Source organism: Natrix helvetica (assembly GCF_964273705.1).
Source record: "Natrix helvetica genome assembly, chromosome: 4".
Classification (NCBI taxonomy): domain Eukaryota; kingdom Metazoa; phylum Chordata; class Lepidosauria; order Squamata; family Natricidae; genus Natrix; species Natrix helvetica.
In genome coordinates, this window is record NC_138550.1 from 83,109,658 (window position 1) to 83,123,343 (window position 13,686).

The 13,686-nt window shown below is 45.6% G+C and overlaps 1 protein-coding gene across 1 annotated transcript in view; it reads right to left on the reverse strand.

The window, feature by feature from the left end:
• MYO10 (myosin X) overlaps nt 1–13,686 on the reverse strand; it is a 151,574-nt gene that overhangs the window by 79,099 nt on the left and 58,789 nt on the right. The window lies entirely within an intron of this gene.

The window sequence follows — 13,686 nt, forward strand, 5'->3', positions numbered from 1 at the left end:
CTCCCTCGGAACGCTTCGGAGGGAAGCTTCTGCAAACGCCCGGGCGATTGACAAGAAGCCTCCCAGGCTGTAATTTTCCGAGCTGTGCGCACGCGCCTGTTTTCCACAGCGTGGAGCAGCGGCGAGATTCTGCGCGGCGAGCGATGATTCCAGGGGCCATCCGGGAAGATGAGGAACGCGAGGGGGGACCCTGCCCCCCCACTGATGGCCCCCGGAATCATCGCTCGCCGCGCAGAATCTCGCCGCTGCTCCACGCCGTGGAAAACAGGCGCGCGCGTACAGCTCGGAAAATTACAGCCTGGGAGACTTGTCACTCGCGGGGGTTTTGCAGAAGGTTCCCTCCGAAGCCCGAGAGGAGGGAGGGAAGCGGGCGCCCGGCACACAGAAGAGCCGCATTAAAATGTTTAAAGAGCCGCATTTGGCTCGCGAGCCGCGGCTTGCCGACCACTGGCCTAGGATTATAAAATGCAATAGAAGATGTGAGGCACAATCCAGAACCTATTCTGGAATGTTTTCCAGCAGAAGCCTAAGGGCAGGGAAAGGCAATATGTGGTTACTAGTAGGCCTGTGAACATCTTCATTGATTCTTCTCAGGCTCCTTGCCCCAAATTTGTTTTTTTTTTAAATCTTAAATATTTGAATTAAAAATAAATGGGAAAAATATCAGCATCTATGATACAGGCAGCCCTTGTTATCTGTGGTCCCATTATCTGTTGTCTTATGTATCTGTCATAGGAAAATGCACACCAAATCTTTATACCATAGTAAGTGATTTCATGTATCTATAGCAAATTTGTGTGTATCTGGTACTTTTCAATATTATCCCTCATCCATGATCTTATTTGCTGTTCAGCTGGAATGGAATACCACAAATAACAATTGTCATCTTTATTTATATTTTTGACAAAGCTTTAAGGTATATTATGAGTACAAATGAAATCTATTTTGTCAATTTATATTGCCAGAGGTGACATGACTTATGGCAGCATACACAATTAAACAAGGAATTTGTACAGTACACACAATATGGCATAAAGCAATTTTAACCAGCCTCAATTTACACCCACCTCAAGTCAATCAACCCAGATCGACCAATTCAAAGCTATACAATAGCCAGGCAAGGGCCATTTATATGTCAAAGGAAATGCTATTCCATATAAGCACAGCAACAAAGCAAGCACATCTCTTGGCTCCCAACATATGAGATTATTTAATTGACAGAACCCAGAGCAAGCTCAGGCTTTTTATTGCTCATAATCAACACCTTGAATTGCACCATCAAGTACCAATGTTACTTGAAAATAATAGTATGTACCTGTAACTACTAGCGTTACTCTTTTCTAGACCAGCTATAGTTTCATGCAGGGTGGATAAAAATCAATGATTTTTTTTTTAAAAAAAAGATTTTTAAATTTTAAATCCGATTTTTTAAAATTTAAATCCGATTTTTTTAAAATTTAAGTAGGATTTTTCTGATTTTTATTGAATTTATTTTAATAAAATGTTTTTGAAGTAAAAATCTATCCAAAGATTGTTTTCTATTTAAGATACATTAAAAATTTACTTTATTCAGCATGAAATGGAGCTTAGTTATGTAGCATGGGGCTGTATATTGTGCAATATTGGGACTGTCGGTGAGTCAACAGCGGGTCAGAGGAGGAGCTGTTGTGTGACAGAGATGGCAGTTTCTCTTTAAAAATTATGATTTAAATTAAGTTGATTTTAAATCAAGCCTTTTTATTAGTGATTTAAATCATGATTTAAATTGACTTGATTTAAATAAAATCCACCCTGGCATGTTTTCAAGGGCAACCTAATGTAGGCGGTATAAGAAAGGTCTCTTAATCCAGGGATGGCCACAATTGGCAATAATTGTGCAAAGTCTCTCCAAGCCATAGCTGCATTGTCTTTCATGCAGGAATTCAATGTCTAAAAATAGTCCCAAATTGTATACCCACACTTTCTGGGAGAATACAACCTGATAGAGAACTACCGTATTTTTCGGAGTATAAGACGCATCGTAGTATAAGACGCACCAAGGTTTTAAGAGGCAAATTTTTTAAAAAAGCTTTTGCACTCTGCAAATCTCCCAAAAACAGCCCCACCCTTTTTTTTGCAAAAACAGGCCTGTTTTTTTTTTAAAAAGGGGGCATGAATAGCTTTTAGGAAGCTTGTATAGTGCTCTTGGGGGGGGCAAAAACGAGCAAAATACAGCGTATTTTTCACAAAAATGGGCCGATTTTTTGTCCAAAAAAAGGGCATGGATAGCCTTTAGGAGGTTATAGAGTGCTCCTGGGGGCTGGGAGGGGGCAAAATTGAGCAAAAAATGGCCCGTTCTTTGCTCATTTCTGCCCTCCCCAGCCCCAGGATCTCTCTGAAAGTCACCTAAAAGCTATGCATGGCCATTTTGGTGAAGGGGGCGGGGTTTCAGGAGGCAAAATATGCTGTATTCAGTATATAAAATGCACCCAGATTTTAGCCTCTTTTTTTGTGCGTCTTATACTCTGAAAAATATGGTAAATATGAAACTCTCCAGATTCAGGAAGTCTCAAAGTCTATCACTTAATCTTCTTTCAACTGAAGCAGAATCTTAGGCATAATGTGGGCAATCAAGAATTGAGATGTACAACTGGGTAGGATTAGCATGTATATGTTCAATGGAAGTGAGGAAAGAACTGAGCTCAGAGGTATCTCACAAATAAATGGTCGGGGATTTGGTCTTTCCTTTTTTGTCCAAGGACAAAAGAATCCACTGGCTGAAAGAATCCCTGAAGGAAGGAGAACCACAATAAAATGATGACTCCTATTATTAGGACTCCTATCCTAATCTATGAGCCAGTCCTAATGGATACGTTAATTAATGACATTAAAGATGAATTTAAATCCAGATCATTCTTTTTTAAATATCCAGAGTAAAGAGCAAAGAAGAATGGATGTTTCATTTTATTACCCCTGACAGTCCTGAACAAAAGGAGGAACCCAGTGGAGAACTCTTCCAAGAAATACATAAGACAAAATAAAGGAAAATCTCAGTTCAACAGGCCATCTGGAGTGAAGCAGTCTTTGTTAACGGCAAATGCTTTTAAAATCCAAAATTATATTATTGCTTTGTTTTTGTAGTCACATAATTGCTGTTTTTGCATTTGCACAAAGGACATAAGTTATATCAAATATTCATGCACTGAGACCAAACCAAAAGTTTATTCGTTTGCATGGGAGGATAATTGAATGGAAGTCCAAAGAATCAAAATTGTACTGTAATGAATAAAATATTTAACTACATGATTTCCAATTAGCCCACTTAATTAAACATTTTGACAATGATACTAATACTATGAATGATTATCAGGGATATATTCAGAAATGTATTCAATTGAATGTTTGCAAAAATTAAACCACAGACAGCTTAACTAAATTTTATTTCATATAGACCCTTCATGTAACTTTACAGTTGCCTCACTTTTCAAATCCTTTAGAACTTTTGTTTTAAACAAACTCTCAAAACCTCTTTAATGCCAAACATATTGAAAAGGTAGTGAGGCTATAACTTTGAATCACTAAAAAGTTTATTTTAATGTTGGCAAAGATACATATCATTTAAAAAGTCTTTAAAAAAATACCCAGTGGATGTAAAGAAAGGTCCATCTGGTTCAGGATTTTGGCTGCTATCCAAAGTACCATTCAACTAATTCTGCATACCCAAGGCTAATTTGTGTTTTGGAAAAGTATGTGCCTAGACACACACATGCAAACACACAGAAGCAACATGCCAAATGTGGAATTTCAAAGGCAGTTTATTATATGGTGTTGTAGAAAGGATGTGCTTTCTAATGTAAAAATAAAAGTAGTGGTCAGCCAGATTCCTTTAGAAAACCCACAAAACAGAATGAGAATTCAAAGTAGTGTCTTATTTCTAAATTCTTGCAATCTGTGTCTGAATACAGAGAACAGAAGGTCCGTCTTTAGCAATTTGACCCAATCATTATTGATAAAACAAATTACATTGTAATTTGAGACACAGTATGTTTGACTTTGTCTCACTCTGTTGCTTCCCATTTTGCAAGCTCATTTTTCTGTGAGCCAAGTAGGTCAGCCATTGAACACAAGTTAGTACAAAAAAAATATGTAAGGCAGCCCAGCACTTGATAGGCTGTTTCTTCATTTGTATCCTAAAGTGACTCATAATTTATGGTTGCATGCATACAAGTACCTTTGATTTACCAACACTTTGGTTTGCCTTATGCTTAATTTGTTTAGCTAAGTTGTAAGGGACAGAGTTCAATTCTCTCCCTAAATTATAAGTTAAGTGTTTGAGGTCAAACTTTTTTTTTAAAAGCAAGTTTAACATATGATTATATGTTTATAGAAGCTTCTACCTACAGAAGCTACATCATTTGTTACAGAAATCTCCAATCATTTAATCATGTGTTGTGTTCTCATAACAAGATGCTATGCAATATAGCAGGTGCAACGTATTAAAATATTCCTCTGTAAACAAATTAAATTAATACTATCCAAGAAAAAAATATCCTAATCTATAAAGAATAAGATGTTTACCTTCTCCCTTCTACAGCTGGAACAAATAAATTCCACAAAAAAGACTCAAATAGAAGTGTTGAGAGGAAGGTTTGAAAAAAGACTCTAAAAAACTTTTATTCTTATTATGCCAGCTTTAACATTTGATTCACTCAGAAGAATTGCCAAAAGGCAATTCAGTATGTACAGGTGTTTATTTCAGAGGAAACACAGAATGGATTTCAAGAAAGTATCTTTATAATTTATTTGAACATTTTGGTGAAATGCAGCATACACACCTGCAAATATATGGCAGTTAACTAAATAGCAAATATTGTTGCATACGCAATTTCAAGAGATAGGGCACTGTTGCACAATATGGCCTAGACAGAGGTTCCCAACCCTCATGCCATGGTCTGTTCAGAACCAGTTCGCAGAAGCCGCGGATGAGCGTGCACACACAGCCGCACTTCTGCAAGCACTGGGCAAGTGCAAATGGAGCTGCTACACATGTGCACGCTTGGTCACCACTTGCACGGAACCATCTCCCCCCTTGGTCTGCAAAGCTGGAAAGGTTGAGGAAGGCTGGCCTATTTTCTGCTCAGCATGTACTTTATTAAGTTATTTCCATTTTTTGTTTGTGATATTTTCAGGTCTAAAAACTAAGAAATGAAATAATGGGCACTTCTTGCAGCAGAGAATGCATTATCCTCAGGTCTGTGTTTTTAACGGCAAAAACTAAAACAAATAAAACATACCTGAACACACACAGAGACACATACAGAGACAAGATTTTAAATGAAGTTATGGGAAATATCTGCAAAATTACCTTGATCAAAAAAAAGCTGAAACATCAACCAGAAGAAAAACACATAGAAGTTTCTAATGAGTGTAGACTACCAAAAATCACTATATAAGCCTGATGATTTCTCATTTCTTGGAAGATCAGAATATCCGAGAGTTTACTAGCCTCTACTTTTGTCATAGGTAAATCACCCATCATCCACATTTAATTATGGCTTCCAAAATATTAAATGGATTTAACCTCACTTATAAATCAGAATTAGTATGCCAAAGCCAGTATCTAGAATATAGATACTTCTAAAACAATATTTAGCAGATTAGGATAACAAAGATCGGAATGTCTAAAATGCTTTTTTGCATTTGGCTAGAAGCCAAAAGAGAATGACCATTGGCTTACCTGAGGGGTCCTTTTCTGTACACCGCGGGAGAGTCCAAGCAATGGGTTAATTCAGTCTGCTTGCCCTTAGGACTGAGGAACTATTTTTCCTTAAGCCACACCTCCTCCTGGTGTGCTCAATCCCCCAGAATTCTTAGAAGGAGTCAGTTCGTGCGGACGGAGCGAAGCGTCCAAGATGATGTACTGTTGACACGAGGAACCCGAATCCCGGCCTTGAGAGCCAGGGTGGGTTGGACTCTCCCGCGGTGTACAGAAAAGGACCCCTCAGGTAAGCCAATGGTCATTTTCCTGTACACCGCTTGGAGAGTCCAAGCAATGGGACATACCAAAGTTATTGTCCATCTGGGCGGGCAGAAGAAGGCTCCCGGGATTCGGTCTCTGACACAACCGCCTGGAGCACACGCCTGCCGAAGGACGCCTCAGCCGAGGCAAAAATGTCCAATTTATAGTGTCGCACAAATGGAGAAGGAGAGGACCACGTAGCGGCCCTGCAGATGTCCAGGATCGAGGCCTGGGTGGCCCAGGCCGCTGAGGTAGCAGCACTTCGTGTGGAGTGTGCAGTGATGCCGCGCGGAACGGCCTTGGATTGACTTTCATAGGCAGTCGCAATGCAAGCGCGAAGCCACCTGCCAATTGTGGAGGAAGTGACCTTCTTCCCTAGGGAACCGGGCTGGAAGGAGAGGAAAAGAGCCTCTGACTTCCTGAATTCCGCAGTACGAGCGATGTAGACCTTCAGGGCCCTCCTGACATCAAGATTGTGCCAGGATCGCTCTCTGGGATGCGACGGATGAGGACAAAAATTTTGCAACACAATGTCTTGCGCTCTATGGAACCATGAGTTTACTTGGGGGTAAAGGTCGGGTCCAGCCTCAAAATGACCCTGTCAGGGTGGATGACGCACAGATCCCGGCGAACAGAAAGAACCGCCAGCTCCGAAATCCGGCGAGCTGACGTGATGGCAATCAAGAAGGCCGTCTTCAGCGTCAGGAATCGAAGAGAAGTAGTGCGTAGAGGCTCGAATGGAGGGCCAGATAGGGCCCGCAGGACCATGGACAGCTGCCAAGTAGGGTAGCGATGAACGGTGGGAGGGCGAAGGTTAGAGGCGCCCTTGAGGGAAAGACGCACCTTCGGAATTTTGCTGAGAGGCAAAAAGGTGGTCGCCCGACCAGATAGTAGACAAAGCCGCCACTTGGCGTCGAAGGGTGTTCGGGGCCAGGCCCTTGTTGAGTCCCGCTTGAAGGAAGTCAAGCACTCTGGGAACAGGCGCGGTCGTCGGCTCGATGAGCAGCTCCTCACACCACTTGGCGAAGGCGGCCCAGGACGCATCGTAAATCCTAGTGGTTGAAGGGCGTCTCACCGCCTGAATGGTGCTCACTACCTCCTCCGACAGGCCTTGGCCTTTCAGTCGGTCCCCCTCAAGTGCCAGACGGCCAACTGGGGCCACTGGGGCTCTGGGTGAATCACGGCCCCCTGGCTGAGGGAGATCTGGTCCGGAGGAATGCGCCACGGAGGAGACACCGACAGGTGGACAAGGTCGGCGAACCACGACCTGCGGGGCCAATGCGGGGCCACGAGAAGGACCTCTGCTCCCTCTGCGATGACCTTGGAGATGAATTGAGGAAGGAGAGGCAGGGGAGGGAAGGCATACAGTAGCTCGCGGGGCCACTTGCAACGCAGTGCGTCTGTCCCCTCCGCCCCCGGGGTGAAGAACCGGGAGTAGAAGCGGTCGAGTTGCTTGTTGTCCCTGGACGCAAACAGGTCTACGGCCGGAGTCCCGAATCTGTCGGACATCTGGTGGAACAGGCGAGGGTCCAGTTTCCACTCCGCAGGATCTATGGTCGTCCTGCTCAGCCAGTCGACCTGTGTGTTGTCCACTCCGGAGATATGGTCGGAGCGAATGTACTCCAGATGGCGCTCCGCCCAGCGTCCCAGGGACTCCGCCTCTCTCATCAGTGCTCTGGATCTGGTGCCGCCCTGGCGGTTCATGTGGGCCTTGGTGGCCACATTGTCCGTCATCAGAAGCACATGTTGACGATGGATGGACCGGCTGAAATGGCGCAGGGCCAGGCGAGCAGCTCTCAGTTCCAGCAGGTTGATGCTGTAGCTGGTTTCCGCTTGGGACCACTTGCCCTGAACAATCAGGGACCCATGTGGGCTCCCCAGCCGGAGAGGCTGGCGTCTGTGGTGAAGATCAACCTCTCGGGCTCCTTGAATAGGTGGCCCTCGAGGATGGCCGGAGGCACCCACCAGCGGAGGGACCTCTTTACGTCCGGCGTAACTCGAATCGGCCTGGTAGAGTTGCTCCTGGATGCCCTCTGGTGCGGCAGCAGCAGCCACTGAAGAGCCCTGGAATGCAGGCGGGCCCACGGCACTATGGAAAAGCAGGAGATCATCTTTTCCAGCAGCTGCAATAGAAGGACCACTGGAGCCTGTCTCAAGCTCAACACCTTGTGGTCATGGACCTTAGACCGGCCAACCTGTCTCGGGAGAGGCAAACCCTGCACGAGTTGGTATCTATCACCGCCCCCAGGTGTACAAGTCTGTTTGTTGGAGTGAGATGGCTCTTCTCTATGTTTAGAGTGAAGCCGTGATTTCTGAGGGATCTCATAGTGGTTTGGAGATCCCGTAGGGCCTGCTGCCTGGACGACGATTGGATAAGAATGTCGTCCAGGTAGCACTGGAGCCTTATGGGCCTGCGTCTTAGCTGGGCCCCACTATCGCCAGCACTTTGGTAAACGTCCGAGGAGCGGACGAGAGGCCGAATGGAACAGCTTTGTACTGGAAGTGGCGACCCGCATAATAGAAGCGCAGGAACTTCCTGTGCTGAGGACGGATGGGGATGTGGAGGCATGCCTCTTTGAGATCTATAGATGTGAGTAGATCTCCCTGTCGAATCCCCGCCAGAATGGTCTGCAGAGAGTGCATCTCGAACCTCCGGTAGGCGATATGCCTGTTGAGGATTCCGAGGTCCAAGATGGCTCTCCACCCCCCCGAGTTCTTTGGCACCAGGAAGAGGATGGAGTAAAACCCCCTCCCCTCTTTGCCCTGGGGAACTGGTTCCACGGTCCCGATGTCTAGGAGATGATTGACTTCCTGGTCCATACGCTCCATCTTTTTGGGGGCAGGATGGGACAGGGCACCGGATGAAGGTCCGGGGGGGGAGGGACAGGAACTCCAGATATAGACCTTCCCTGACTGTCTGCAGAACCCAAGCATCCTCGGTGTTCTGGGCCCAATGGGAGGCAAACAACTGGAGGAGACCCCCGATGGGCGCCAGGCCCGGACAGTCACTTAGACTTACGGAACGGCCTACTGGAGGCCCCGCCGCGATTATACTTGCGGAAGCCGAACTGCTGCCTGCCTCTGTCCGAAAGGACGCCCTGTCCTGGGATCTGTCGCCCTGCTGGCCGAACGACCTATTGGAGGGAGAGAAGGAAGAGGCAGAGGTAAAAGGCTCGGAGGCACGAAAGGACTGCCTCCTAGAATAGGGAGCGGCCTTACGTTCCTGCTTTATGTTTAGAGAAGGTAGGATCTTCCTCTTGTCCTTGGACTCGATGAGGAGAGGATCCAGGGACTCGCCAAATAATTTGGACCCCTTAAAGGGGGCGGAAGCCAGTTTCCACTTGCTTTTCTGGTCCGCTTGCCAATGCCGGAGCCAGATCAGCCGACGAGAAGTTATATTAGAGCCGAGCGCCCTGGAGGCAAATTTAGTGGCATTAAGGGATGCATCAGCGGCATACTGGGAGGCCGCGATTATTTTTGACACGTCCTGGTGGAGACGGACTTCTCCCGCCGGGAGCTTGGTTAGGAGCTCGCGCAGCCAAATCACAGAGGCCCTATTAAAAAAGGAGGCGGCTGAAGAGGCCCTGATGGCCCAGGCAGCCGCCAGGTGGGTTTTGTGGCACGCCTTTTCCGCCTTCTTGTCCTCCGCCTTAAGGCCTTCCAGGAGGTCGGCCGGTAGGGAGGAGTTGGAGGTGAGCGCAGCGATGGGCGGGTCGACCGTGGGCAGGGCCAGAAGGTCCTCCAGCACTGGCTCCATAGTATAAAGCTTCCTATCTACCCCACTGGGAGAGGACTGCGTGGCTGGCTGATCCCACTGGCGCTGGATTAGGTCGAGAAACAGCCCCGGGACCGGAACCAGCTCTAGCTGGGGCGCTGGGGCATCAAACATGATCGCATTGGGATTAGCCGGAGTGGCATCCGCCGCCGGCGCGGTCGGTTTGGGCTTGATCCCCACCCTGGTGGCAGCCTTGACCTTGTGCAGGACAGATTTGAAAAGGCTGGGCTTGAACAGACCCGCAAAGGCGGGCGCTTCAGGGGGAAGGTCCTCGTCGTCCGAGAGACCTAGCACCTCCGGGTCAGGGTCCTCAATGGTAGAGGCCTCGCTGACCACCGAGGATTCCAGGGAAGGATGGCGAGCACGCTTGCTTGGAGGGGGAGCTGCCTGATCGGTTTTGGGGCCCTTAGGGGCCACTGCAGGGGACTCTTAAATTTCATGGCCTCCGTGATGCCCTTGGCAATGGCACGGGCCATCAGTTCCTGCATGCGGGGCGATAACTCCTCAGAGTCAGAATCAGGATCCAACCCCTCCTCTAGGGGGGGTGAAGCCTCACCCTGCATATCGACTATGCTAGCATCCCCAGGGGGAGGGGCCTGCTCACAGGCCCAAGAGGGCGCCGGGGAGGCCGGCTCTGCAAATGACCTATTTGGGGATAGGTCCTGGGACTCCACCTCCTCGGCGAGGACCATCTGGAGCTCTTCCCGGGAGGGAGGGATTCCTGAGAGGGACTGTTCCCTGTCTGCCTGGCGTCTGGCCTTCTCAATTGCTTGTCAAGGGCCCGCTGGCGCCTTTCAGCATCCTTGGCCTCAGCCACAGAAGGGAGCCTGGAACGCTGTTTCCCAGAGCTACCCCCACCACTCTTGCCCGCTCCCCCACTCCCCGATGAGGAGGAACCCTTGCTAGGGGCCCGCGAGAGGCTCGGCCTAGTATCTTGGGAATCGGGGGGACTGGGCAGATCCATAGTCAATGACCACACAAGATGGAGCAAGGCTATGATAAGGCAGAAGGATAGAGATAGACTGGATTGCTGCAATGGGAAACAAAACGAAAGGATTCGTTAAAATTGCCATATGCACAGTAATTAAATCAATACGTAAGACATCATCCCATGCTTAATACCAGTCGGAGGCCCAGGGGTAGGATTGGAGCCTGCACCGAAGTGCAAGGCTCTGCAGGAGAAGCAGGGAGGAGAATGACTATCAAAACTTGGCCTGCGCTTACTTAAGGCCTCCTCCCTGAGCCGGTATGATGACCGTTGGAATGGCACAGGAACCAGCGCCGCTCGCAAAAATAGACAAAAAACGAAGGTGGCGATCCTAGCCCGAGAAACCCTTGCTAGGCCCTGCCACCTCCAGCGGCCTCCTGATAACGAGGCTGATGCAAAATGGCGGCCATGGCTGGGCGCGCTATTTTCGCGCCTAAAATGGCCGCCGCAACAGCGTGGGGCTAAGGGAGAGCGAGGAGCGAACGCGCCTCGAATGGCGACGATCGCCCACTCCTCCCTGCGGTCGAGGTCTTCTAGCAGGCCGGGAACGAAAAATACTTCGTCTAAAACAACAAACGGGGGGCCTGGGAACGTAGGGACCTCGCCGCTGCAGCCGCGCCGTTTTAACGACAAGCGGCAGGCCTCCGAAGCCGTCCCATGAGGCTCGGCTGAGGGGCACCCCCCACCACCTTCCAGCTTACCTCCTGGCCTTCAAATGCAATTTCAAACTGGAGAGAGTCGCAGAATTGAAGAGAGAAACGTCTCACAAGGTTGGGGAAATGTTAGGAAATAGAATTTAAACGCAATAGAGAGTCCAAGCCAAAAAAAGGATTAATTTAGCTCAGAGCTCTAACTAATTACGTCCAAACGGGCTGACTGAGGAAGAATTCTGGGGGATTGAGCACACCAGGAGGAGGTGTGGCTTAAGGAAAAATAGTTCCTCAGTCCTAAGGGCAAGCAGACTGAATTAACCCATTGCTTGGACTCTCCAAGCGGTGTACAGGAAAATAAAACAATTCATTCTTTCATTTATCATTAATATATAGTCATTAGCTGCCTGAAAGATCTCTCTTGAGAATAAAACTAGACTGAAAAGCATTCCATAATTAGATGGATCAAGTGTTATTAGAAGAGTTTATTGAACCAAAACGAAGATATAAAGCAAATGGAGATCCAATTAAAGTTGATGATAATTGTTCAATATATTATTCTAAAGATGCTATGCTAAAACAAGTTTCATTAGTTTTAGGATATAAAACAAGTCATCCAAATACAGAACGTAGAATCTTTAAATAAAATTAGGGCAATGGACAAAACAGCCATAAAGATTAGAAATGTATAGAGAAATACATGTATAGAGGGCATTGTTTACCATTTGTTCTTCCTTTGATCTACGTAGGTCATCTTCTTTTTCTCTCTCTTCTTCTCTTAACTATCCCTTCACTATCACACTTAAGCCTTGATATTTCTTAAAATCTTTTCTTAGGTTCTCTGCCTATTTCCTGAATTTTCCTTCAGGAATATTCACTAGACAAAATTCAAACTGTGGCAGCATTTGGTCTATTGTTTGCTTATAATCATAGTTCAAATGCTCTACTCTTATTTTTCTTTTAGGCATTGAGAACTAGGCACACATTAAAAACATAATCTTAAAATTATTATCGCTACAAAAGAAATCAATATCACAAATAGGAGGAACTCTTTCATCACAATAGTAATGAGATAAAATTCATCATTGATAAAACTGTTTCATGTGGTAAAATCTTCATTAACCTCTTGGTTATGCCTAAAAGAATATATGTGCTAAAAGGAAATGCTTTTGGCTTGAATCATTGAGGATTCATTTCCAAAATTTATTAATCATTTTTATTTTTAGCTCTAACATAAACTTGTTTCAATCACTTTCTTTCATGCTGTTTTGACCTCATTTCAGCTTGTATTTACCCAAACCAACTGACAGTCTGCAATCTGTGGGAAACAAATACATTCGGAGCCAATTCTTAACACCATAATTAGACTGCCCTTGCGTTTAACTATATCGCATATGTACTTATGTGGTTTTAAGTTCTCTTCCGGCCAAACTTTTCTGTGTAAAGTGCAACTATCCCATGAAAGAGTAACTTCTACAGTACTTTTCAGACATACAGTCTTTGATAAAGCAAGCCACGTAACCACCATACCGCTAGCACATCTAATTTTGGAACCAGGCTTTTGAATGCCCCAAAAAATTACAGTCTTTACCATGATACAGACAACTTCCTTTACTTTAGATGAAGTATCTCAAATAACAATCTTAGCAATTTATATTTTCAAGTCTAGGAACTACATATCAGAGTAGCATCTAAATGTTATCTATGGAAATCTAACCATCAAATAACAAGAATAGTAATGATCTGGTATCTGAATATAAGATGCCACTCTACTATCATGTGTAAATGGGCTTGAAAGAAATACCTGGAATGAGAATTCCGCTATTCAAAATTAATGGAATTTTCAGTTGAATTCATATCTCATATCTTTGAATAAAGAATTATACTCCAACTCCTTGAAGTGGGGATGTTAGGGTAGAGGCAAAACAAAAAAAAAGCCGGTTGCTTTTCACTATATGACATAATCCTAGTTTTTATCATTAATTTGGACTGATCTTTAAGAATAGTAAAGTAGATTATTACTAAAAAAAACAAGAAACATAATTTCACCATTTTAGACTGACTAGACCAAATATCTTCATCTAATTAGCCTAAAATGGCTGTTCATCTATTGGCGTCAGCAACAGTATTAAGGAATCATTTCCACCAAATTGCCATATACTGTACCTTACACCATATTTACACCATGTAACCTGGAAGGGAAATTTTCTTAATGCTAGATTAATATGATCATTCGTGAAAAATATTCATGTCTTATTCTGCTCTTCCAGGTACT